Source organism: Equus przewalskii, chromosome 13, assembly GCF_037783145.1.
Source record: "Equus przewalskii isolate Varuska chromosome 13, EquPr2, whole genome shotgun sequence".
NCBI lineage: Eukaryota > Metazoa > Chordata > Mammalia > Perissodactyla > Equidae > Equus > Equus przewalskii.
The window spans coordinates 58,004,286-58,030,901 of record NC_091843.1 but is presented as its reverse complement, the minus strand read 5'-3'; the positions used below and the strand labels follow the sequence as shown (position 1 = coordinate 58,030,901).

Below are 26,616 nucleotides of genomic sequence, written 5' to 3'. Positions count from 1 at the left end.
GCCCAGCAGCTGTAGAACAGGAAGGAAAGGTCCCTGAGTGCAACAGCTAGTAAACCCTCAAATCTGCAAAGTTTCTTCTTACAGCTGTGCTGCTTGCACTTGGAATTCCAAAGACTCCTGTTGCCAACAGAATTTTCAAGGTAAACGACATTACTATTGAAGCTCTAGCTTCTAGCTCAGGATACCACTGCTCACCTGGATTGCAGCAACAGCATTTTAACTGGTTTTCCTGCCTATAGCCCTCTCTCCAAACTGTTCTCCAAAACCAGAGCCCAAACTCTAAAGTGCAGTTCTCTGTATATCACTTCCCTTGTTAAAAGATAAATATAAATCAACAACAACCACCCTTCAATAGCCATTGCCTAGACTGTACCCTTGGGTAGAGTCAAAATTTCTCAACGTGGCCTACGGACTGCTCCCCAACCCTGCGCTACCATCTACGGCCACTGAACCAGCTGCAGTTCTCCAGGTAAGTCCTGGTCCCCCCACCCTACCCCTCTTCCCACTTAACTCCACATCTCACTCAGGTGGCCTCAGAAAGACTTTTTGAACCCTGGTAGGCACTGCTCCCATGTGCCTTTCCTCATTCCTATCATGGCATCTATCACACTACTTAATGACTCGGTTTCTTGGGTCTCCTCCATTAGGTCTGTAAATTCCCTAAGGAGCAGGATTGTGTCTGACTGGTTTATAACACCTGACACTGCGTCCGGCATAATGTAAGTACTGAATGCATACATGTCAAAGATGAACATTAATCAGATCCTCTGTATGGGGCAATGGGAACTATGGAAAAACTAAGCCAGGCATTGGAGGTCATTGTGTCATTTGCACAATTATACAATGTGGACGTTCAGCAGTAGTTAGGAAACCATAAACCCCTGAGGTGCACGTGGATGGCAAACCCAGAGCTAGCCGGTCAGGCAACGCAATCTAAAAACAAAAGGAAGCATTCTAGTCAATTATGTAAGTCTGCTTATGATTATAAACAGTGTTGACATTAAGTATATTTTACTTTTAAAAACACTTTATATAAAGAAATCACATGAAAAAAATCACAATTGTAATAGCTATTAGATTTCTATTTTTATCCATATATTCGTGTTTTCCTTTAAATAGCTGTAATCCTAGCATACATATATTGCTAATTTAGTGTTATTCTGTTTAGGTTTTCCCAAGTGGGCACACAGTCTTCGTATTCATAATTTTAATGACTGAGTAAATGCCATCAGGTGAACACATTATAATTTTCTTAATCCTATTTAGGGAGTTTCTAATCTTTACTAATTTAAATAATGCTATAACAGACACATAAAACAAATACATAAAATTTCTTTTTTTTCCAAACTAGAACAGAGTTAATTTTTTTCTCATTTTAGAGGATTATTTCACTACCCGAAAGAACCTGCAAAGAATGCATGTTTGGGACATTGTCCACATGAACAATATTCAAAACAGTGACTAGTATAATTATCGAAAAAGGGGCTTGCAAATCAAAACACATGCCTGGTAGCGAGCAATGAGCAAGAAAGGAAGCTGTGAGCAGTGATGGAGAAGACCTGAGAAGGACAGAGATGCTGCTGAACTAGAAAAGGATAAGCAGGAATTTAGACAGGCGAGGTGCAAGTGGAATACGTTCCTGAAAAGACAGAAGGAAAGCAATTTCAGAGTTACCTGTGGTTCTCAGGCAGTTAACTAAGACTCTACGTTTCAGCTGTCCCTGTTCAGAAGCAGGACATCGCAGCTCTAAGCAGACCATCTCCATATCTCTGAGAGCACAGCGGCTTTTCCAGTAAGGTGGCTAGGTGCCAGGGTTAAACATGAAAGCTGTGACTGACAGCAGAGGATTTTGATCTTTTTCTAATAGCTGGGGGACCAAAAGGCAAGAAGAGGAAGAGCAAACCAGGGGCAAAGTGGCTACCAGGGCAGAAAATTTATTTATGAGGGACTTTTTGAGGAGCAGATCCAAAGGAATAGTAGAATCTTGACCCATTCTGTCCACGAAAAGAGGTCACTCAAAAATACTCCCTCCCCACCCCTAGGTCTGGCCCTTGCAGTGACAGCTAAACTTCCGCCAACAGCCTGATTCCTCAGTAGACATCCTATAATTAAAATTTGATTCAGCACTCATGTAAATATTATTTCTCACACAACTGTCATCTCCTATCATTCTTGAGCTAACCTCAACAATTTTCCCATTCCACTTCCACTTTCAAAGAATAATAAAATCCTCCTAGAAATCTCATTCTTAATTAATATGCTGTTTTCTTTTCCTCCCACTCTAGTAGCACAGATCCTGCTCTAACAGAAGGAAAGGGGATCTGAAGTCCCCTCGCAAACACAGAGCGGTGATCCTAAGCCACTACAGTCCTATTTCTCTCTGTTCCACTTATCAAAAAATCTTATAACAATATTTATACATCCTCTAAGAAGCCACATTACTGTTAAGCCTTGAATTCAACAGACCTTAAAAACAAGAGGAGAAGATGGTCAACGAGTCACAGCTTACTGTTGAAAATGCTATATATCTCATGCATCATTCCCCACCCCCACGGCTCTTCTGTGCCTCATTCAATACCCTACAGGGACCCTTGAAGAACACAGTCGGTGCTTTCAGCAATAACTGACATCCCTGTAAATCCATGCAATGTTCAGAAAATAAATCCAGTGCTCTCTGCTGCCCATACAGCAACATTAATCTTATGAACAGTACTATAGAACACTCTCCCCGCTTCCTCCCCTCCCCTCCCCTCTCTCCATCTGCTTTAAGTAGGGCAAGTATTTTACTCATGTTAATTGTTCTGACAGATGAGGATCAACACTGCTTTAATCCATTTGCAGCCTAGCACTGGGTACATTCGTCTTCTCAAATGCTGTTAGAGGCAAGTACACTGGCTGTTAGTAACATGAGAGCTACTTCAGGGCAGTGCTCAGTACTCTTAAGTGACTCACTCTACATTCCTTATCAAGGGAATGCAGGGGAAATTCTTCCCCAAACTCATTCAAAGTTTTCTGGTTGCTACTATGGTTGTGTTTTGATCCTTTAAAAACAATATATAGTTGGATTTTATTAAATTAAGACTAAAGTGAATCGATTGCTATTGATTTCTTTTAAAACGTTAAGTGTCTTCTCATTTACCAATTAATCATACACAAGTTCTCTAAAAGGCAAGAGGATGCAGCCAAATTCAGCAGAATTTTGCTATAAAATTCGACAACCTGATTAGGAACCGTGTGCATTCTGCAAGATACGCCACCTATTTGTAACTCACAGTGGGAAGCGTTAGAGCTCAGGCCTGTCAGTGTTGACAAGAGCATGGGCCTTAGATACAGGCACCCCTGGATTGAAACCCCAGCTCCACCGTTTTTCACCTCCACACCAGCTGCCATGGATACTGCGAGGATCACATGATTTAGCACTTTTAACACACTCAGCCCTATACTGTCCCTAGCTGAGGGTGTGTTCACTCAAGCTACTGATATGCATACCTAAGTGTTGGTTCTGAACTAGCTGAAAAAGTAGCTTCGGATGACATGCTAAGTATTTCCTAGACATTTCTACTCCCATCAGAAGTGTAGTCAAAGAGGACTCCTATACAGAATGAATACAGTGGCCTGACACCCTCCTCCTCCAATGCTAGGACAGATGAAGCTTGTCACCCTGTCCCCCCTGAGCAGTATGTCTTCACTAGTGTCTGGACTCCACTGGTCCATCTCCACTGATTATCCCCCACATGGTTTTGAATTTGCCATTTTCTCTTTCCTAATGCCTCTGTCTATAGGTCTTATTTCTATTTCAGCTCCATCCTCTGTCTCCCATGCTTTCAACTTAATAACCTTATACATTTCAAATTTTCAGGACAGTGCTTCCAGCTCAGAAATCTAATGAAGAAAAATAAATATGGTATGACTCAGATTTATGGAATACATTGCATGGGGAACGCTCTTGCAAAACTCACTTGTTTCTCCCTCTCAGGCAGGATCAATGATTTCCTCTTTCTTTCCGCTCACCCCTCTATTTTCAGATCTGTTCAAGCTACAATGGTGAGATAAGAACAGACAGACAGAATATTCTTCTAGTTTGTAGGCTCTGTCTTCTTCACCTTCCAAGTAAGGGGTGGCCCACGGTCAGCTGCTTAACAAAAATTTCCATTACAGACACAAGAAATGCTTATGCCAGCTCTTTTTGCCCAAAATGAATATATATTTGCACATATGTTAGGATCTCAACAGTGTAAAAAAGATCAATTTTTTTTGTCTATACAATAGGAAATATTAAAATGTTCATGGTAAGTATATCTGGACACAAGATTTTAGGTAATTTCAGTTTTAGTATTTTTCTGACTTCTTATATTTTACATGATGGGTATGAATTACTTTCCTATTCAGAAAAAAAGTATAAGTATGTAAAGTCATTTATGCCTTGCCTATCCCCATTCAGCACCCTGCTTTGCAAGCTATCACTAACCCTGTTTATAATTTAATCTAAAATGATCCCAAGTAGCCACCTCTAATCTTGAAGAGCCAAAGGTTCGACTTGTGAAACTGTTTAAATTAATGTAGCAGTGCCCTAAACTCATACATGCATTCTTCCAAGCTTTAAGTTTTATATTGAGACTAATCAATGTCTACAAGAACTGATGGCATACATTAAAGACAACTTAGTTTAAACCACCAGAAACAGAGAGCTGCCCAATTTACACAATTCCTAAAGAGGGATTTTGACAGAAGCTTTGATTCCTGGTTCTGCTAACAGAATATGTCCAGATGCGCACAGGCCTCTTTAAGACCGTACTGGGCAAATTTTACACTAGCACTATCTGTTAGAATACCATGACCAGCCTTGAAATGCCCTGATTAGAATTTAGAAATGGACTCTGGTGAGCTACACTTTCACTGGGACTCTAAGGAGTTTAGCTTGGCTGTTCTGTTGTTTATAATCATTGAAGTCAATAGTTAAGAAAATAAAACATGCATAAACTCCAAAGACTAAGCTGACAACATTCAACAAAAATATCTTGCATCTGTAACTATAAAATGGAATGTAAATGAGAAAGAATGCACTGTGGACTTAGCTATATTCTGACTGTGCATTGCCAGCCGAACAGTGGAGTCAAATCTGGCTTTGACTCCACTCAAGGAGCCTCAGTTTACTCAGCTACAGAATGGGGTAACTAGCCCCCAAGAGGATGCAGTGAGAGGACATGTACAAATGAATGGAAATAGTAACAGTTGACAAATGGGAGGTGTTGGGCTGACAGTTTTAACCACAAAACACAAACCTCAAACCAAAATGAAGATCATCCACCTGGATAGTTCCCTTCTTCACACGTAAAAGTCATAGTTCCAAAACTAAAATTGCATTAAAAAAAAAAAAAGACAATGAACCGAGCTCCCGGGCATCGCGATGAAGGGGGAGGAGTCTCGTTACCTGGAACTGCAGCCCCACCATAAATTCTGAGCCCTGCCTCAGCCCGGGCCTTGCAGCAGTCTCCACGTGGACCTGGCGCTCTCCATGGGACAGCGTTGCTGTCAGCTGCGGCTCATCGGCCCCATCACTTGTTTCCTAACAACTCCGCCAGAGGCCCTGCTGCAGTTACAAGGTAGAGACGCACTCTATTCCGTGTCAGCTCATCGGATTCCTCTAGAAACGTCCTCATGTGTTTATCTAAGTTAACAGCCACAGTGCTCTTCTTCACTGGGCTTAGTCCTTACCTGTCAATTTAGTTTCTACTTACGGGAGCACCCCCTGCCCGCAAATGAAATGCTTTTAAGGAGGTTTTTATAGGAGAGAAGGGATTCAACTGCCTTATACACATGATACAGAATTTCTTCATTCAGCTAGCATTCACTGGATGGCTTATGTGAAAGCGCTCTTTAGCCGTCCATAGCTTCACATCTGTTCTTCCATTACAGCACTCAAGCCAGACCCCGTGTTATGGGGCGGTTCATTGGGCACACCTCCCTTTTGCTAACTAGAAGGTAAGTGATTCATTCAATATACATATACTGGGAACTTTCTGGGCACCAGGCATTCTGTTAGGTATGGAAGTAAAAGACTGATAAGATGCTTCTCCAAGCTCTCACCTACCTGTAGGTAAGAACTCAGAAAGCTACATGGAAACACATGAGAATGATAAAGCACTTGATACCTCCTTTCACCATACAACATACACCACAGTGAGCTTTGCGTTTACATGGCAGTCTCCATACCTGACAGTAAGCTCCTAGACTGACCTATTCCAGCTCCTATCACAATGCCTGGCATACAGTTGGCACTCGTTGTGTGTTTATCCAACGAGGACTTGACAGTCTAGATAAGAGAAAGGTGTATACTCAATAACCATGGAGCTCCTGTCATAGGAGGCTTGTGATAAGGGCCATGGTTCAAGTCCCAATAATGTGCCACAGACAGCACAGGAGAGCTCCACGCAGTTCCCACTTGAGGTGATTTAGGAAGATTTTATTGGAGAGTGGGCATTTGGAGTAAGCCTGGAAGTAGAATTTCAACAGGTAGAAAGAGTGAGAGAAGGGGGGAAGGTGTCTAGGTGGGCAGAACAGCTTAAATGAAGGCATCTTAAGATTTATATTGGCTACATAGCTGCCAGTAGATAGGCCTTATGAGGTTGGGGCTCTGGATCTCTCAGTGGCCCCATCTGCTCCTCATTGTTACTGACGTAAAAGGCTAGAGGCTGCTTTAGTGGCCAAAATGCAGGTCTCTTACACTCCTGAGAGACAGGCTCTCATTCAAACTGCAGAAAGGTTTGGAAGTTTAAGCTGTGTATGTGTGTGTGAAAGAGAGAGGGAGGGGGAGGGAGGGGGAAGAGAGAAATTGAAAGATTTTTCTTTCATAGTGTTTCTCGAAATTTCCATGTTTTCAATATATGATTCTTTTCGAATTTATCTTTTATTCTTTTGGGTAACAGGTTGGAGAAAACCTGTAAAACTACTCTTAAAAGCATTCTTCCGTGCTAGCTTCAGCAGACATATATTGAAATTGGAACGACATAGAGAAGAGTAGCATAGCCCCTGGGCAAGGTTGATGTGCAAATTTGTGAAGGATTTCATATGTTTTTTTTAGATTTATTTTTTTCTTATTCTCCCCAAAGCCTCCCAGTACATTGTTAGTTGTGGGTCCTCCTAGTTGTGGCATGTGGGACGCCGCCTCAGCATGGCCTGATGATGCTGAGGTGCCATGTCCGCGCCCAGGACCTGAACCAGGGAAACCCTGGGCTGCGGAAGAGGAGCGCGCGAACTTAACCACTCGGCCATGGGGTGGCCTGCATTCCATATTTTTAATAGAGAAAGATCTTTGAGACAATACCTGGCAATGCCTAGATATAAATAAGTTCAAATCTTCATCTATATCACATACCACTTTTTTATAATTAGCATATCACTAGTGGTTCTGAATTATTATTTGTGTAAGTATTTTTTATTTAAAAGGTAAAAATGCAGTCACTAGCAGAACACAGGCTGTCCGTGCTGTGTCCAGGGTGTGCTATGCACCAGGTGGCTCTGCGGAAGCCAGCATTCCATGGATTTGGGGGATCCGCCGAGACTCAGCGCAGTTTAGGGCTTCAGCTGGACCTTGAAGACGCTGTCCAGGAGATCCTTGACATTTCTGGGAGGTAAGTCTCCAGATCATGTAAGTGTCTGATCACAAACCACTTTGAAAATTCTAACACATTGACAGAACAGCAGCGAGAGTAAGTCAAAATAAGGTATAATCTGTGTCATGAGTTATCATTTGTGCTTTGATTTAAAACAGCCTCATCAACAAATTACTGCAACAAGTGACCAAAATTTGATTTCCAGGTTGTTTTAAATTTTATAATGGAAGAAAAAGTTTAATTTTTAAAAAAGCATCAAATGTTTCATTTTATTAAAAAGGGCAAAATATATGAAGATAAACTCTCACTTTACATTTGTGTAAAATACACCTTCCAGATAAATGTTTTTAAGAAGGAAAAAAAAACCCAAAACAAAAAAAAATTCTTTCCTTTCTACCCCAGAAGAAAGAAGAATGTACAATTGGTGTTATGGCCCCTGATTAAAACATCATGATCGTACAGTCAGCAACCTCCCTCCCTGCAGATATCTCCCTCCCTAGATAGAGGCCAGCTCCAGATAAGGGTTTCCGGCTCCAAATAAGCCTGGAGGTGGACACTGCATCAGCTGCCCCAAATGACAAACCAACCTCAGCTTCATTAACAGGAATATTGTATTCAGCACAGAGAAGGGCTGGAGTCTAATAACACCCAGAGCTACTGTGACACCTGGAGAAGTGTGCAGACGCAAAAGCCCCCTCCTAAAAGCACCACGGGGAAACTGGACCAGCCAGAGGGATGTGAACGATCTGGACACCATGACTAGTGAGGAAGGATCGTCAAAATTCTGATGTTCTGTCAGAAAAAGACTTGGGGAGAAGGGAGGGAAGAGGGTAAAGACTACCATTATTTACCTCCTTCCACAGGCCTGCCACTCTGCTCCCTCCTTTGTTCCTCCTCCCTGCCCTCCTCGGATCTTCACAATTCCCAATTCTATTTATCACTTGTGCAAACTGAAGCCCGTGGAAGTTAGAGCAACTATCCAAAGTCACAAAGCTGCTAAGTAGAATGAATGACGCCAAAACCCATCTCCACTCCCTCCAAAGCTCATTAGAGGAGACAGCTGGCCTTTAATTTTTAGTGATCTTCCAAAGAACTGTCATCTCAAGGTGAGAGTTGGCTCTTATAAGATTGTTTTCCCAATTATTAGCACCGTGTATTTGTTGAGATGAATTTGGATAATATCAATACTAAGCAGAATACGATGGCATAATTCAGGTCCTTAACCCAAAGCGTTGTTTCTATAGATAGTCTAAAAAAGTTCCAACATCAGCTTCTAATTCTCTGCCACTCACCCTCCCACTAACTCAACTGATTTTCCTTAACTACCAGGCATAAGAATTTTTTGTTTGGACTGGTTAGAAAGATGTTGGAAGAAAAATTAGACCAACTTGTAAAACTTTATTGTGCTGAGCTGTTGAACAGCACACGGCTTTCCTTTATCATGCTTCAGTTTCTATAGTCCCACAGGAACACAGGTCAACCAGGCTTACTTTTATTAGAAATACCAGAAGAAGAAAGGGACAGGTATAAGTCAAATGAACAAGGCTGACACTGCAGAACACAATTTTTGGGTAAAATCTTTATATTCCACTGACAGATGGAGGTGTACGTGACAGCTGATAACTTCAAGTTCACATCTCCAATTCTAGAATTATGTTCTGAAATAGGCAATCTTAACTTGATCTAAAGGATTCACTGACACACACTGCACTGAGAGAAAGACAGACAAAGTTACTCTGAGAACCTCTGTCCCCAAAAACCAAATCTCATTTCTTCTACCTTTTTTTTTTGAACATGTATTTTTTTTAAAGATCTTATTTTTTTTCCCCCTTTTTCTCCCCAAAGCCCCCTGGTACATAGTTGTGTATTTTTAGTTGTGAGTCCTTCCAGTTGTGGCATGTGGGATGCTGCCTCAGCATGGCCTGATGAGCAGTGCCGTGTCCTCGCCCAGGATCCGAACCCTGCGCTGTTGTAGCAGAGCGCACGAATTTAACCACTCAGCCACAGGGCCAGCCCCTCATTTCTTCCACCTTTTAACTGAAAGGGCTAAGAGAGAAGGACTGCAAAGGCCCTGGGGCACCTGTGGGAGATGTTATGCTCATGGACAACCACACCTACTACATTAATACTGGTCTAAAAACATGGAATAAATGTTAGGCCACAGAAGGCTATTAGCCATTCCATGCGTAACCAGGCTTTCCACAATGGTTGAAACTTCACCTTTATGAGAGGAGACTGGGCATAAGGGGTTGAATTCATCCAAGTTTGGATCTTGACTAAATTGTCTCCAAGATGAGTTGCAAATCTCCAGGCAATCAGAGGAGAGGAGACGGGGAGTTAGAGTGGCTGTATGAACGAGGGTAGAGTTACTCCATGCAGTCACATCTTACTCAACAAGAAGGAAGTTCTTGGAGGAACAACTCCTCTACAGACCTGAAAACTGTGAGGAATAATAAATAGCTCTGGCCAGCAAAGGAGACATCGATGTCCACCCTGGGCTACATACTTGACTCATAAGAAGGGACCACATGCAGAGACCGTGTATCCTTTTTGAAATTCTAAAAATCCTGGTTACATGATTCTAAAATTCCTGGACACATGATTTCCCAATCATAGGAGTCTAGAAGCAGCAAATTAAAAGGCTAGAGGCCGCTACACAGATAACAGCAGGAACTGACAACTGACAGAAAGGTAAGAAAGACAATTATTTTAAAAAGCAAACATATTTAAAAACTCAGCAACAGTCTAGGACCACTGAGAGAGATAAACAGCTTTACAAACGTCAGTTGCTCTTGAGTCATTACCATTCCCAAGCATGCTACAATAATTTATTACAAGGGTAGAGAGAAATATGGCTCAGTAGCAGAACTTATAAAAGAGATTTAGGAATTCTAGTTCACACTAAGTTCATGGTGAATTAAGCGTGCCGTGGCTGCCAAGGGGCTCTGCAGTCTTAGGACACAGTAACAGAGGCTGTAGGGGGAGTGTGAAGGAGGAGGTAATTCTTCCTGACCCCACACTGATCAGATTAGTTCATTTCTGGACTCCTTGTTTTAAGGAAGAAGAGCAAATAAGGGTGCATTCAGCTGAGAGGCACTAAGACCTTGAGATTTCAAAGCGGATAATATGAGAAAGAGGTTTTTTTTAATTGGAGGAGGGGTGTGTGGGGGGATGCATAAACCCAATACATAGGATTAACTCAGAGCTGCTGCTGAAGAAGGGTCCCTAGGATTCCCAGGGGAGTACCCACAACTGGGCTGCAATTGACCCTTTCAGTGTTACTAGTGATCTGACCACATTGCACGATATCCTCAGCTCAGAGGCCCTACTTCTCAAACCAGGGGAACTCAGAGTGGAGGAGAGAGGGTGCGTGCCAGCAGGCACTTAAAGGCACAATCTTTGTGGCTGGGAGTGGTGGTGGTTTATAAACCGGCCATACAGACACACTGTGTTTGGTTTGCACATTCTCCCTCATTGGAGCCTGTTTTAAATAAGAATGGATCTAACATGAAAATATGTTTCTGGATTACTTTTAACAACCTGAACTCTGGCAGCCCAGGGCCTTCAGCAGGCATGGTGACAATGGCCTAGAAGTCAGGGCAGCTTCCCCGCTTGGCCACTGCCCTCCGTAATTAACATCACCTCCTTTTAAACAAAAACAAAAAAGCCTCCTAGCCCACAGCATTGATTGAACCCACCTGCCTGATATTTGAGTTTGCAAAGCCTGCCCTAGAGCGACACTTTACTTGATTTAAACATAACTCAAAATATTTTTATATTTAAAGACCAACACATACATATTAGAGAACAAAATAAAACACATGTGCACTCTTAAGAGAAAATCTCTTAGTCCTGAGATGTTGGAGAACTTTCAAGTGATGGACCCTTTCAAGGGTCACCGTGGGCTGGGCTCTGCTCCCTAAGGGGTGGCAGTTTCTAATCTTGCTTTGTTTGAGGGCAGTGGTTCTCGATCAGGGGCAATTTTGTTTCCAGGGAACATTTGGTAATGTCTGGAGACATTTTTGGTCTTTGCAATGAAGGAGGCGTGGCGAGTGCTTACCAGCATGTAATGGGTAGAGGCCAGGAATGCTGCCTTCAGTGCACAGAACCGCCCCCAAGACAAAGAAGCACCATCCAAAATCCTGAGGCTTTTGAGAAATCCTGCTTTAGGGGAAGGCCTGCGAAGTGCTGGCCTAGAGGATGTGGGATACTTTGAGGCTCCTCAACATTTGGCCCCAACCAACTACTCCAAATGCATCTAAACTCCTATCCCTTGTCATTTCGCCTCCCTTCCTCACTGTCTCATCACTACTAGTCTTCCTTCTACTCTCCACACACTCAAGTTGGCCACATCATCCCTGAAGGTATTAATGCCACACCCTCCTATCCCTAATCTTTCAAGGTTACTCTCAATATTACCTCCTCCTAGAAGCTGACCCCACGGTCTCCTTGCCAAAATTTGTTGCTTCCTTCTGTGTTCTCATATTTTAAAAATTAAAAAAAACAATTCACTTTGATAATATCACAAACATGACAACCTTTGTTGTGTGTTCTTCAGTCTGTCTGTACTTACACCATCTCATTTAACGCTCACAACACTGCTGTTAAAAGGCAACAAGAGTGTGTGTAAATGGGGTGGTTAAAAGCATGGGCTCTGGGACGGCCTGGGGGCACAGCGGTTAAGTTTGCACGTTCTGCTTCTCGGATCCCGGGTGCGGACATGGCACCGCTTGGCAAAAGCCATGCTGTGGTAGGCGTCCCACGTATAAAGTAGAGGAAGATGGGCACGGATGTGAGCTCAGGCCCAGTCTTCCTCAGCAAAGAGGATTGGCAGTAGTTAGCTCAGGGAAAATCCTCCTTAAAAAAAAAAAAAAAAAGCATGGGCTCTGGGCCTAGACACACTAGGACTTGCATTTCTGCACCGCTCCTCATTGGCTCTGTGATCGTGGGCAAGTTTCCTCACTTTCTTTTTATGGCAATGGGATAAGAGCACCCTGAAAGGACTGGGTGTTGTGAGGATCAGAGGATCCCAGGGTATTTCAGGGTTTAGACGAGGGAGTCTTTGGGATTCTGGGGATATCCGCAGGGTCGGTCCACCTCTAACACCGCAGTCAGACCGCTGCTCTGTGTAGGACACATAGCCCATTTGCACAGGGAGGGAGACAGCACTGGCTTGAGAAGCAGCCTGTGTCCCCCAGAGATGATGCCACCTGACCCCAGAGTTGGAATTCTTTGAGGATCCTACAAGATACTGAGAGTGCACCTATTCCTAAAATACAGATTAATACCCACCACCCCTGTCCACAGCAAAGAGCCTGGTCCCACTTGTGTGTCTACTGTAGAATTCTTGAAATAGGTATTCATACCTTACTGTGACGCACCCCTGAATACCATTTCAGTGCTAACGTCATTTAGAGTCTAAGCTGGCTGTGCAGACCTTGCCTCCCGTATGGCAATGAACACTCAGCAAACTCCGAAACAACCTGTAAGTATCATTTAGTCTAGTAGAGAGTGTTGTAATAAAACACACGAACAAAAGGAAACATGGGCACACCCGACCAAAACAGAAAAACCAAACGGACTCTTTCCCAAGGAGGTAAGTGATCACAAATGGGAACCACACCAGGTGAGACAGAACCCACATGACAAGCCAGGCTCCTGACAGTTGTATTGAACACTCAGAACAAACTAAGGGACAAATATATAACAAGGGAGGCATAAACAAATCTGGTGCGTGGCCCTGCTCTAGCGTGACCCCAATAGCATTTTGGAGATGGGGAAGTAGGTGCAAGTAAACCAAGCCATAAATGAGCCTCTCTCACTCCTGGGGTTTTGAAAAGGGGATGTAAAAGGAGCCATGCATTATTTAGAGTTAAGGAGGTGGGGACCTCAGATGGGAATTGAAATTATAGATACAGCTTATATTAGAGCCAGCTTGTCCACATTATATGCAAGCCTGTGGTTGTTTCTGGATACTCCATTTTCCATAACAAATTCATCACAATCACGATTGGATGTTGTCAAGCCTCATGAAAAGACAAGATCCAGCTGACAAAGTAAATTCATCTTATTGTTTACCAAAAGGAGGTAAAAAAAGATTCTAATTATTCTAGCACTGTCATGAAACAGGTAACCAAGAAACACGAATCGTGTGTTCTGCCACAGAATATCATGCAGTCCGAGTTCAGTGTCAAAGGACAGCCGCTGTGACTGCAGGGGAATGGCTGCAATATTTACATTATGTGGTAGGTAAATCTGATCAAGACGCTGCAGGCTTTACATTTCATAATCATTAAGTAAAGCTGTATTACAAACACCTGAATAGCAGAGAGGAGGGAAACTGAGATTGAGGGCACACACTTTTCAGAGAGGTATGGTACGAAGATGCTCATGGACACTCAATCCGAATATCACATGCAAGGCACTGCACACATCATTGCATTTAATCATCACAATGGCCCTTCAAGGAAGGTGCTACTGCTAGTTTCATCTTACCAGTGTGAGGTAAGTTAGTCTCAGAGACTGAATAATGTGCCCAAGGTCAAACAGCTGGTCAGGAGCAGAGCCACGAACCTCTAAAGTCAGGCCTTTCACTTCGGTAAACTCGGAGCTCAACTAACTATAAAAACAGATCAAACCATATTAAAGGCCAGTATTAGATAATGTGAATGAGAAATGGATACTAAACAGGAAAAGCAAGTGTGAGAAGAGAAATGCTGGTTCCCCCATGGGACAAAGTTGAACGTTGTGCCATAGATTTTCTGAATGTAAAGCTGAGACAGCCTCACCTTGGAAGAGCCAGGCTGTCTACTGAGCCTTGCGAGAGGCCATCACAGTGCAGGGAACCGCAAAGCACCCAGTAGGCCCAAAGAAGCACCTGAACAGAATCCACATCACCTCCGACTTGCCCATTGCTTCCAAAGGCTGCGAGCCAGCATTCAGGAAACAATCCAATGTGTGCACTCTGAGCCAGGCGACAGCCATAGACGGCTCTCACCTTTCTCCGACATCCTTTCCGGAAGAGGCTGATGTCTTATATTGTGACTGACAGTCAACTGTCCCGTGGAGTGGAGACTGTCAGCTGTGGCTCTGGTGGAAGGACTCACTATAGCCCATCCCCTGATTTCACCAGACAGGGAAAAGCAGCTTTGAAGTTTAGCCTAATTTTACACTTAAACAGAAGAGAATGGGGCTTGAAGGACCAGATGACTAAAGCAGAGATGGACCATGCTGGTCTGTCAAAAAATATATCAGAACGGTTATGAGGCAGGGCATTAATAACAAGGGTGCTCTATTAACAAGCAGATCCAACTTACATTTACGTGGATGCATTCTGTCCCCAATAAGCCCAGTTGGGGGAGAGGAACTCGTTTTCACAATGCTGCGGCCACGCAAATGTTTGTAGTTTTGCTCTGACCACTATGCCAAATTCTCAATTAGAAAACGGCATTCTCCTGATTTATTATCCGCCTCTCTCAGACTCAATACCATCTGCCCTTTATTTTTAAAAAGCCAATTTGCCCCTAAAGAATGAAGATTTGTGGCTACTAACAAAAGGTCACAACAAGAATGTGCAGCAATCTTTGCAAGGAATTCCAAACTAAGAGCTCCCCAAATGCAGTCTCTGTGTTTCCCCTTTTATCAGAAAAAATTTAGAACACAGGAGACCATAGAATTGTACCATATACTGACTACCTTGATTTCATAAATGTCAACCTTGTCATATTTGCTTCCAGGTTTTTTGAAAGAAAATGTCATGTTATAGCTACACTTGAAGGCCCCTTTTGTACCCATCCTTGATCCCATTCTCTTCCTCTAAGACAGCTACGTCACTGATGCTGGTGTGCACCTGTCTTAACACGTTTCCATACTTACAACATAACTGTCCATAAATGTATAAAATTGTTTTTCTTTAAGTTTCATATGTAGTGTTTTTTTACAATTTTTTTTTAAAGATTGGCACCTGAGCTAACAACTATTGCCAATCTGTTGCTGCTTCATTTTTTCTTCCTCCTTCTTCTTCTTCCCAAAGCCCCCCCAGTACATAGTTGTATATTCTAGTTGTGCGTGCCTCTGGTTGTGGCTTGTGGGATGCTGCTGCAGCATGGCCTGATGAGTGGCGCCATGTCCGCTCCCAGGATGCGAACCTGCGAAACCCTGGGCTGCCAAAGTGGAGTGCGTGAACTTAACCACTCAGCCACAGGGCCGGCCCCTGTAGTGTTCTCTTATACATAGCCTTTGACAGATTGCTTCCCCTGATTCACCATTATAATGTTATCTATGCTGATACAGCGATATTAATGAGGTATTAATTTCACCTGGCTCCTTCTCATTAGCTACAATCTTAAGGATGTATTAATTATAACTGCTGTATGGTATTCCAGCATAGAATTCCATAGCTATCAATTCACTTACTGCTGGAAGTCTCAGTTGCCCTTCATTTGTTTACTACAATATACAATGGTGTGAAGTAGAGTCCTCTACTTGTCTCCTTGTGCTCAAGAAGGAGCATCCCCAGCATATACCTAGACATGGAATTACTAGACCATCTTTGATTTTCTAGGAAGCTGCCCAAATGCTTTTCTAAATGGTGGTACCAATTTACACTTCCACCAGCATTGCATCAGACTGGCTATTGCTTCTCATCCTAACAGAAATCACATCATTGAAGTTTAATTTTTGATAAATGGATGGGTGTGAAAATCTTCCTTTAATATTTATTTCCACTCACATTTCAATATGATAAGGAATTTGGGCTTTCAAGTTGGACTCCTGGCTTTGAATCCTGGTTCTGCAATCTGTTGTTCATGTAAACATTGGTAAATTTCCTTGGCCTCACCAAACTTCAGTTTTCTTGTAAACTGAAATTTTCATATAAAATGGTAGTTTCCTCAGAGACATTGTTATGATTAAATAAAATAATGTACTTAAAGCACCTAATACAATGTGCCTGGCACACAGCACATCTTCAATAAATGTTAGTTGCTATCATCATCATCATCATCATCAAGCAGTCTTGGGACCAGCCCCATGGTGTAGTGCTTAAGTTTGTGCACTCCACTTTGGTAGCATGGGTTTGGATCCTGGGCACAGACCTACACCACTTGTCAGCCAGGCTGTGGTGGCAGCCCACATATAAAATAAAGGAAGATTGGCAACAGATGTTAGCTCAGGGCAAATCTTCCTCAGAAAAAAAAATAAAACAGTCTCAAAGTAAAAAGCCTGCCCTTTAGGTGTAAGCCTTTTTTACAGGTGGCAAAACCAAGTCTGAGAAGTTAACTGGACAGACCCTCCAGGATCACTCTGACTTGACAAAGCAGAGCCAGACTCAGGTGACTCCAAGCCCCACGGTCTATCACTATGCTGTACTGCCTTACACACACCTTAACAGTCATGCTGCACAACAGACAGTCAGAGAACCAACCAAAGTAGATGCAAATCAACTGAACAAACAGGAGGCTCCGAGTGCTGAGGGACTGAGCAGGGTCTGGTGGAATCATGTGTTGAAGGGACATGGATGGGTACTACCAAATTTAATTTAAAAAGGCTAGTCAATTACTTTTTATTAGCCACAATCTTAATTAAACAGTCACCCACAAAGAGGCGGCCCTATATCCACCACCACACAGCTGTATAAAGCTCCTGTAGGAAGAGCCCCAGGATTCCTTCGTTGCTGTGGGTTACCAAGACAACTGCATTAGCCTACCAAGATCCTGGGGCCTGTGACAGCCTGTCATACTCAGTCTAGCCACCTGCAGCCCACCACCCCTCCAACTGGGGTCCTCTGTTAGCATCCAATCAGGTTGTTAAAGTACCTCTGAGGTCCCCCTATTTCCTGCCTAGAGGGCTGCTGGAACAATCTTGGTCAAACTGTTTTAAAGTGCTCTAACTCCACAGCGTACAGGTCAGGGGACAAGATGTGAGAGAACCAGAAGTCTCTTCCTTGTGTTTGTAAGGCTGCCCTAAGTCATGAAGGCTTTGACAAGCCACTTGGTCTCCATTTCCACATGGAGCTAGGCGGGCTACAGAGAAGGATGATGAAAACCAATAGGGGTGACAGGTAATTGTGTTTTCCTAAATCAGGCTCTCTGGCCTACTTGGCAAGGGCCAAACTGTGTGACAAAGGAAGGCTGTAAGAACTCTCTGATGTTAGAAAACTAAAAATGATGCGCTCCACAGGAAACGGAGGAGCTTGGAACATAAACAAGAAATGGCTCTGGATCAAAACAAAGAAAAGCCTCAAATCCAGGGAGGAAAACTTGGTCCTGAACCACAGCTCAACAGGGTAGAGCTGGTCAGTATTAGCTGAATTCTGCTGATAAAACCAAACAAAAACAACCACAGAATGTGGGGTGGGGTGGGGTAAAAGCAAGGCTGGTACAATAATCCAGAAATATATATATTTTTTTCCTTTTTCTTCTCCCCAAAGCCCCCCAAGTACACAGTTGTAGATTCTAGTTGTAGGTCCTTCTGGTTGTGTTATGTGGGACGCCACCTCATCATGGCCAGATGAGCAGTGCCGTGTACGTGCCCAGGATCCGAACTGGCGAAACCCTGGGCTGCCGAAGCCTTGCGCAAACCCAACCACTCGGCCATGGGGCTGGCCCCCAGAAATATCTTAATGGTTCCAGAATTACAGCATCAAGAGGTGCAAAAAAGGCTGTGCCAAGGAACCCAGGGCAGGGGTGAGAGGAAGCATGCGAAACACACTCTGAGCATATTCCTTTCTCTCGGGGCCTGCCTCATTGTGTGAGGCAAAGAAAAACAACGACGTCCCTCAAGTTTCACAATGGAAACGTCTCTTGAAAACAAGTGCCACTACCACATCCACAACCATCTGTAGGGCCAAATGAAAGCACCCTGAAGTGGAAGAGGGAGATGAAGTGGAGGGCAGGGCTCAGTGCCTGCACGCAGCAGGGGGATCACAACAGCTGGTCCTCTCCAGATTATCTTAATAGAGTTTCAAAAGCGCGGAAACCATCAAATGAAAAAAAAAATTACAATCACCTCCTTTCAGCATTATCCATCACACTGCAATTAAGTCCCCAAATGTCACTGAGCTAGCTAGAAGGTGGAAGCTGTTTACCTGTCTATGCTCCTGATTTCTTCCCATTCAGTCATCACAAATGTTCAAGGCAAGAAGTTGGGAAGGGTGGTGTGTCTCTATCAGCCTCCACAGCAGCTTTTCAACACATTTTCCTGACCCTTGTTCTTCTGGCATCTCAGGTTTCGAGGTTCTTTGCAAGTGTTTACCCCATTCTCAATCTCCTCAGCCTTCCAGTCAGCTGTCTAAACCTCTCATCCTACAGTAGCCCTGGCCTTCACTTCTGCCACTCTCCCTCCTTCTATCCTTTCAGAGGAACAGGGCGTCCCCCCTCTTTTTGAAGCCGTCTCCTTCTGGACCTGGCCCACGAAGAAGCATTGGTGGTCCTGATGAAACCAAGTTTTCCAGATCACACTGGGGAAATGGGTCCCATCCTGAGCATGACATCATGGGATCTAGAAAGCACCCAGAAGGCCTTCCTGTGGGGCCATATCCCCCCACAGCCAGGTTGCCACCTCAGCTGGAGCAAAGGAAGGACGAAGGACAGGAGAAAGATGGGTGTTAGGGAAGTGAAGGTGACAACCATGGGCGTTCCCCGATCTCACGTGATGCAGGTGGAGGTCTCCTCCTTATCATGGGCATCATTTTATCTCGAGCCACACCTCTGTGCACATGACGGGGAACAGAAAGGAAGCAGGGTCATGGGGCTGAGATGGGGCATTTGCTTTGAGTTTCTTTTTTATGTGATAGTTAAAGCGACACAGTTGATTATAGAACATCTACTAAAAAGAACAGCCTGCTGGTGGGCCATCAGCCCCCAACAGTGCACATTCCACATTGTGCTTGGCTCATGGCCACAGGCCCCTGTCATCTCTGTCCCCACCTTCACCACAGCATCCTCCCACCCAGCCCTGAACACGTGCCCACCCCTGCGAGTAACTGAAGACAATACCTGGAGATGTTCTAGTAAGGCTGAACTGTTAAATCAACACACTCTTTGAAAATCGCTTCTGAGAACTGCAGTCTAGAGGCCTTCTAATCCAGAAAAGAACACTGTCTGGCAGAATTTGTTGTCAATGATGATAAAACATGAGAGGTAAGGTACCAATCTTTCACTCAGATTTTTTCCCCTTTCTCCTGAACATAAAATTATATATTCTCAAAAAAAAATTATATATCCTCTGTAGAAATTTTTAAATTATGGGGAAAAAACCACAAGTAGAAAATATCACTTATTAACCCCAATCACTATTTCCAATGTAGCACATGTCCTTAGGCTTGGGGTCACATGGGCCAGATAGAATCCTAGCTCAGACACTAATGATATGACGTGCAATTTAACAATTTAAGCCTTATATTTTGTTTATTTGCAAAAATGAGACTTATACCACCTTCTCCACCGGTTTGTGAGGACTAAGAGAGATGACACGTGCAAAGCATACAACACAGTGTTGACATGGAAGCACACGCTACGTGACAGCAAACATCACTAGGAAGGTTCCATTCATTTAGGCTCTGTGTTAGTTTCCTATTGCTGCTCTAACAAATTACCACAAATTCGTGGCTTAAAATAACACACATTGATTATTTTACAGTTCTGGAGGTCAGCGTCTGAAATGGTTTCACTAGGCCGAAATCAAGGTGGTGGCAGGGCGGGGCTCCCTCCGGAGGTTCTGGGGGAGAATTCATTTCCTTTCCTTTTCCAGCTTCTGGAAGCTACTGGCATTCTCTGGTTCAAAGTCCCTTCTTCCATCTTCAAAGCCCACAGCACAGCTCTTCAAATCTCTCTCAGACTCTGACCCTCTGCTTCCATCATCATACCTCTTTCTTCTGACTTTCATCTTCCTGCCTCCCTCTTATAAAGACCCTTTCGATTATATTGGGGCCACCTGGTAATCCAGGATAATATTTTCATCTCGATTCTTAATCACATATGCAAAGGCCCTTTTATCACATAGAGTAAGGTATTTACAAATTTTTGGGATTGGGATGTGGACAAATCTTTGGGGGAAGTGAGCATTATCATTGAACCTACCAGATGCTCTTACTTATTTGAGGATAGAAACATGGCTTTGTTGGAAATATTTTCTCCAGTTTGTCTAAATTCTTTCCACAAAAGTAACATATTTGCTGTCAAATCCTATTGATCTATTCTTTTATCATTTCTCTCACTAATTTTAAGCCTAGGAATTCATTCCATATCCAGTCAGATTAGTATTTGTGTCCATGTATCTGTGTGTATTTTACTCATTGTTACAAACTCCAACAATACAGAAATACGTAAAGTAAGAGTAAATTCTGCTTCTCATAGGAAAGCACTTAATAGCTTGGGATCCCCTCTCCCAGAGTTGATGCTCCTCATTCACACACACATGCATTTCCATTTGATTATGGGGCCAAACTGTACACCTAAGTCTATAGTCCAACGGGGATTTACTTTAGTGAATGCCATGCACCTAGGAATTCCTCCTCTAATTTGTTTCTTTCCTAAAGAATGACTAACCAAAGCATTGCTTCAGTAATATTTGTTATTCTTCTATGAAAGCATATTTTGTGGGCTGTTCCTGTTTTTCCATTACCCACACCTGGGGACCATCCGCCTGCCAGTTCTACTTCAGTGTGCAGGTACCACTGTTCACCTGGTGGCAGTTGCAAAAACCACAGAAATAGCACTTGGGCAAAATTAGTCAGCGTCCAGAGGACTCATTTTGTAAACCCAAGCCTATTAAGTGACATAAAGGTCACAATTCTGGTTTTATGGTTGGGTAAAAAGAGAAATGGTTATATTTGACAAATGAATGAATCTACCTTGAACTTGTCACAAAGAAATCCAGGAATCCCAGAGGCTTGCATGATGTTAACTTATGTGTCCCCCACTTCAGCATCTCCAGAGCCTTGTGCAATACTTAGTGCACACAAAACATACTCGAGAAATCTCTGTTGAATGAACAGGAAAAAGAAGTCTTTGGGGCTGGCCCGGTGGCACAGCAGTTGAGTTCGGATGTTCCTCTTTGGCGGCCCGGGGTTCACCGGTTTGGATCCTGGGTGCGGACACGGCACCACTTGTCAAGCCAGGTTGTGGCAGGTGTCCCACATATAAAGTTGAGGGAGAGGGGCACGGATGTTAGCTCAGGACCAGTCTTCCTCAGCAAAAAGAGGAGGATTGGCGGCAGATGTTAGCTCAGGGTTGACCGTCCTCAAAAAAAAAAAAAAGTCTAGCGCTGCCCCACAAAATAGACAATAACTTGATGCTATTTGCAAGGCCTCTTGATGCCACATGGCTGCCATGTGATGACCAGTCTACTCACTAGGCAGATTTCTGCAATTTTGAATTCCTTTATCAACAGTCATTTCTCAAAGACTCATCGTGAAAATGCATCTAGATGCAACGGAAAAGAAAACAAAATAAACCAAACCTAAAAAAGTCGCAAAACTGAGAAAAGAATGAGCACCCCTGCAGTTCCAGGGGCATGCCTCACTTCTCCGCTTTCTGTGACAACGCTGCAGCCGGGCTGGCAGTTCCATCACTGCGAGCAATGAAGGTCAACTCTGAGTGAAACCAGGTCAGCCCAGCTAAGAAGCATCTGTGCTTGTTTGCGTTGATTGTGTCACAGGCTTTCCAAGGGCGTAGTGTGGACGAGATATAGCAAAGCAGTTGTTGAAAGAAGCAGCAAAGGAAGCCAGCTCCCAGATCGCACACTACACTTGGTGTGAGGACAGCGGCAGACCTTGCGAAGGCGTCAACCAATAATCACTCGGCAGCAGCATTCTTAGCAGAATGTGCTCCGAAGGGGTTAGCAGTGTTTCTCACCATCACCCAGACCCCAGCACCAAACACAGGGAAGGCAGAGCACCTCTGCCAGTGCTCCACAGTGGGCAGCAAATCATAACAATCAGAACCCAACGAGTCGCACTGAGAGAATTACACTTACAATCTGGTTGGAGCCAGACACAAACAACTGTTCAAATTGGTCTGACATCATTCAGAGCAGCCCCAAACACGTTTTCAATCTCTTTATATGACAGGCAGGTTAAACTCCTTTCTCAGTGTCAACCGCACCCCTTTAATGCAGTTCAAATTGCATGTGAAATTTATCATCCGTCTATGGGCTCTGGGCCTGAGGTCACTGGGAGTCTGCCAACCTGAGAGCAGCCACAGGCCTAAGAAAGAATGGAGATCTTTCTGACATCATTGGAGCACTCTTGGAAGAAATGGGCTTCAAGAAAAGGCAAGATGGAGTGTGCAGGGGACATCCAGGCCAACATATCAACAGCCATTTCTGCTTTCAGGATGTTTGCTGACAACTGAAAAAATTTTGATTTCTAAAACTCCTTTGATCACAATATTCTCCTCAAAAGTCTTTGGCAGCTCTCCACTGCCTATGTTCCAAATAGGCCTTAAAGGCCTATGTTCCACTGTTGGCCTTAAAGGCCCCCTTGTCTGGCCCCTCCTCTCTTCTCAGCTCCCTCTGCTCCTCCACATGAGGGTCAAACTGGTCAAGTCACAGCTGCCTTTTCCTGCATATGTCACTCCCTCCAGGGAGAAGGTCATTTTCTCCTCCAGATATTGAAATCCTATCATCCTTCAAGAGCTAGCGCTTATTCATGAAACCCCCATAAGCAGCTCAGACAGAAGCAGATGCTTCTCTTTTCAATTCTTTATTTGCACCATTCATTAGGCACATATCATTTTTCACTGCAGTCATCCCTGTACGTGACCCACCTCTCCTGCTCGTGATATACATGAACTAGTCCTGTTTTTCACTTCCATCTCCCTTGCCCTCCCCCAGCACTTAGCGCCAGGTCTTAGACGACTAAATGGATGGATAACCCTCCTTCCTGGTATTGGGCTCTCATAACACACTGTAGACAATGAAATAAACTATAGTGCCCAGGAGGCGAGGCCAGGGAGATATGAGGGAAGCAGGCTAAGTGAGCATTAGGGAGCAGTGGGGTCCACGGTAAATAAACTGAAGAGTATGTTCTGTTACCACTGGCCATTTGCTTCTCCAGCATTTGTTGTCAGATGAGAATGTGGGCCCCATGTTCCCAGAAAATTTTCTAAAAAAATCCAAGTATCTGACTTTTTTTTCTTTCGCTCCCCAAATACCCCCAGTACATAGTTGCATATTTTAGTTGTGGGTCCTACTAGTTGTGGCACGTGGGATGCCACCTCAGCACGGCCCAATGAGTGGTGCCACGTCCACACCCAGGATCCGAACAGGTGAAACCTGGGGCTGCCAAAGTGGAGTGTGCAAACCCAACCACTCAGCCATGGGGCCGGTCGCAAGAATCTGATTTTTAAGTGAACTATTTTGATGTGTAAGGGCTACTTACTAATGCTAACTTAAAAAGAACAGTGCGGGTAAAGAGAAGCATGTTTGTGGGTTCTAGTTGTGAGTCTGGGGCCCATGATCCAGAACCTCCACTGATTTTCTTCACATCTATTTATTAAGGGTGTCACCCTGCAAGTAACAGTAAAAATAAAAGATAGTCCCTGCCCTCAGGGAGTCTGAAGCCTAGTTCTGGACATGTAACATATATGCGTGGTAATAGGAGCCAGAAATGGCAGCACATGTTGATATTATAGAAATAGGACTTCAAACTTTTTGAAGTAAGAAGGGTTGCCGTGGGCCATGTGACAGGCTTCTTTCTTATTAAAAGAAGTTTCCAGGGCTGGCCCTGAGGCCGAGTGGTAGAGTTTGTGTGCTCCACTTTGGCAGCCCAGGGTTTGCCGGTTCGGATCCTGGGCGTGGACCTAGCGCTGCTCGTCAGGCCATACTGAGGCGGCGTCCCACATGGCACAACCTGAACCAGAAGGACCTACAACTAGAATACACAGCTATGTACTGGGGGGCTTTGGAGAGAAGAAGAAAAAAAAAGATTGGCAACAGATGTTAGCTCAGGTGTCAATCTAGGGAAAAAAAGTTCTCATTATGTCTCCTCTGGCACACAGGAAGTCTGATGCCTCGGACTGCAGGAGACAGAGCCAATCTCTTTTATTTTCACCTCCAATTATTTCTTGGGCCCTGGCAGGTCAAAACAATTAGTGATGGCATCAAATACTGAGAACTTACTATGTACAGGGCACTATGTATGAAGCACTTTATTTCATTGATTTCAGAGATAAATAAAGCACATTTCATTTCATTCAATCTTCAGAGCAACCTTATCAGGGAGTATGAGTATCAGCACATTACAGATAAGGAAAGAGGAGGGGGGACATTAAGGAATCTGCTCAAGGTCACAGAGCAACTGTGAAGCCAGGACTCGAACCCAAGGCCGCAGACACCAAGGCCTGTGCTCTTTGCACCAGGCTATGCTGCCTTCCATAAGCCTAGGCCAAAGGAGAGCAAAAGGAGTCATGTGAGGAGAATGAAGGCGTGTCGCCCGAGTTCTGAGTATCTCAACGTGGCTGAGTGTGAGCTGTCAGGACTGTGCAGATTGGGAAGGGTACAAGAACTGGCTGCTGGCCATGCAGTGAGCCAATACTAATTCAGATAAAAGGAAAGTGGGTGCCCTGTAGGCTTTCTTACTGCTCATATTTATAAGTCTGGCATAAAACAGGCCTCCCACCATGTGTAGAAATGGTATCACCCATATAAGGCGGTTTGACTCATTCATTTTGTTGCTGGTGTAATTATTTCAGTTTAAAAGGTTTTTGTATCTTCTTCTTAAGCTGAGTGACAGCAGGGGCTGTCGATTTATTTCCATCTTCCTGCCACCTCAGCACCCAATGCCTAGTAGGTGCTCAGATATTTTAAATGAATGAACCTCAGGGAACTTAAGGTATTCCTAGAGAGGAGTTAGGAACTAAACCGTATCCTGGCTAACCTTTTAGAAATGTATACATGTGACAAAACTATTTCTGAAATAAGCAACGAAACAACTGGCACAGGGTTCAGAGAGAGGCTCCACCGGGCTGGGCAGGCAGGGACCACTCAGGCTGAGATACTGTCACATTCCCATTTCTGTGCTGGGTGGGCGCACAAGTATTAGTTGTTACACAGAAATAAAACTGATAGAAAAGGGTCGTGCTTGGACCAGCGATGAGTGTGATATGAACCAAGGACCATGAAGAACTCAAGTCTGCGCACCTGGGATCCAAAGGTAAATAATAAATGAAACCACAAGACATACAGAACAGGAGCAAGGCCCTTCTCATACAATCCGTAACACAGACCGCAGTAAAATACGTCGCCAGTTCTCAAAGCAACGTGCGTACAGTTTATGCAAAGGGTCCTTAACCTGGAATTCATGCACCTTGATCAGGATATGCTGCATCCCCTGAAGCTAGACACCAAATTGAACATGTGTGCATTTTCTCTGGGAGGAAGGATTGTAGCTTTCAGATTCTTGAACGGATTAATTATCTAAAAAGAGTTGAAACGAGAGTTAGAGAGGGGAGGAGGTGAAGGAGCAGGACTGCGGCAGGCACTGCGTGTCTGGGGCTCCAGACACAGTCTCGAGCTGGCTCCCGGGGAGGGGCGAGTGGCGTGAAACCCGCTGGGGCACCGCGGGAACGAGACAATTACTCCCCAACAGTTGCGGACTTCCTGAGGAAAACGACAAATAGAAGAGAGAAGGATGCAACAGCTTGCCAAGGCTGACTCCACCCCTTCCCCCCCATCTGCTAATTTACACAGGAACAAGAGACACCATTAAAACATCCTAGACTTTCTGAGGACAGTCCTGAAAACCAAGAGAGGCATTTTCCTGGCTTCTTCCAGGTGAACGTCATTGATTTTTAAAGATAAAGGTGGACATGGCTTATAGCAACAAATGTGATGATGCAAAACAGGATTTGTATTTTATTTATTTATTTTTCAGGTACAGTGAGTATAAGGCACCAGAATGATGACTCCTCACAGGAGAAGGGACACCTCGTGAGGAAGGATGAAAAAAAATTTTGCAGTTGACAAATGGACAAGTTGAACAAGTTTTAATGTGAAATTTGGG

At 44.0% G+C, this 26,616-nt stretch overlaps 1 protein-coding gene and 1 non-coding gene across 8 annotated transcripts in view; one reads left to right on the top strand and one right to left on the bottom strand.

Annotated features, from left to right (window-relative positions):
• MCC (MCC regulator of WNT signaling pathway) overlaps window positions 1–26,616 on the bottom strand; it is a 407,992-nt gene that overhangs the window by 133,490 nt on the left and 247,886 nt on the right. The window lies entirely within an intron of this gene.
• LOC139075437 (U6 spliceosomal RNA) lies at window positions 6,971–7,074 on the top strand. Its single transcript, XR_011525799.1, has one exon. It is a non-coding gene; the product is annotated as a U6 spliceosomal RNA (small nuclear RNA).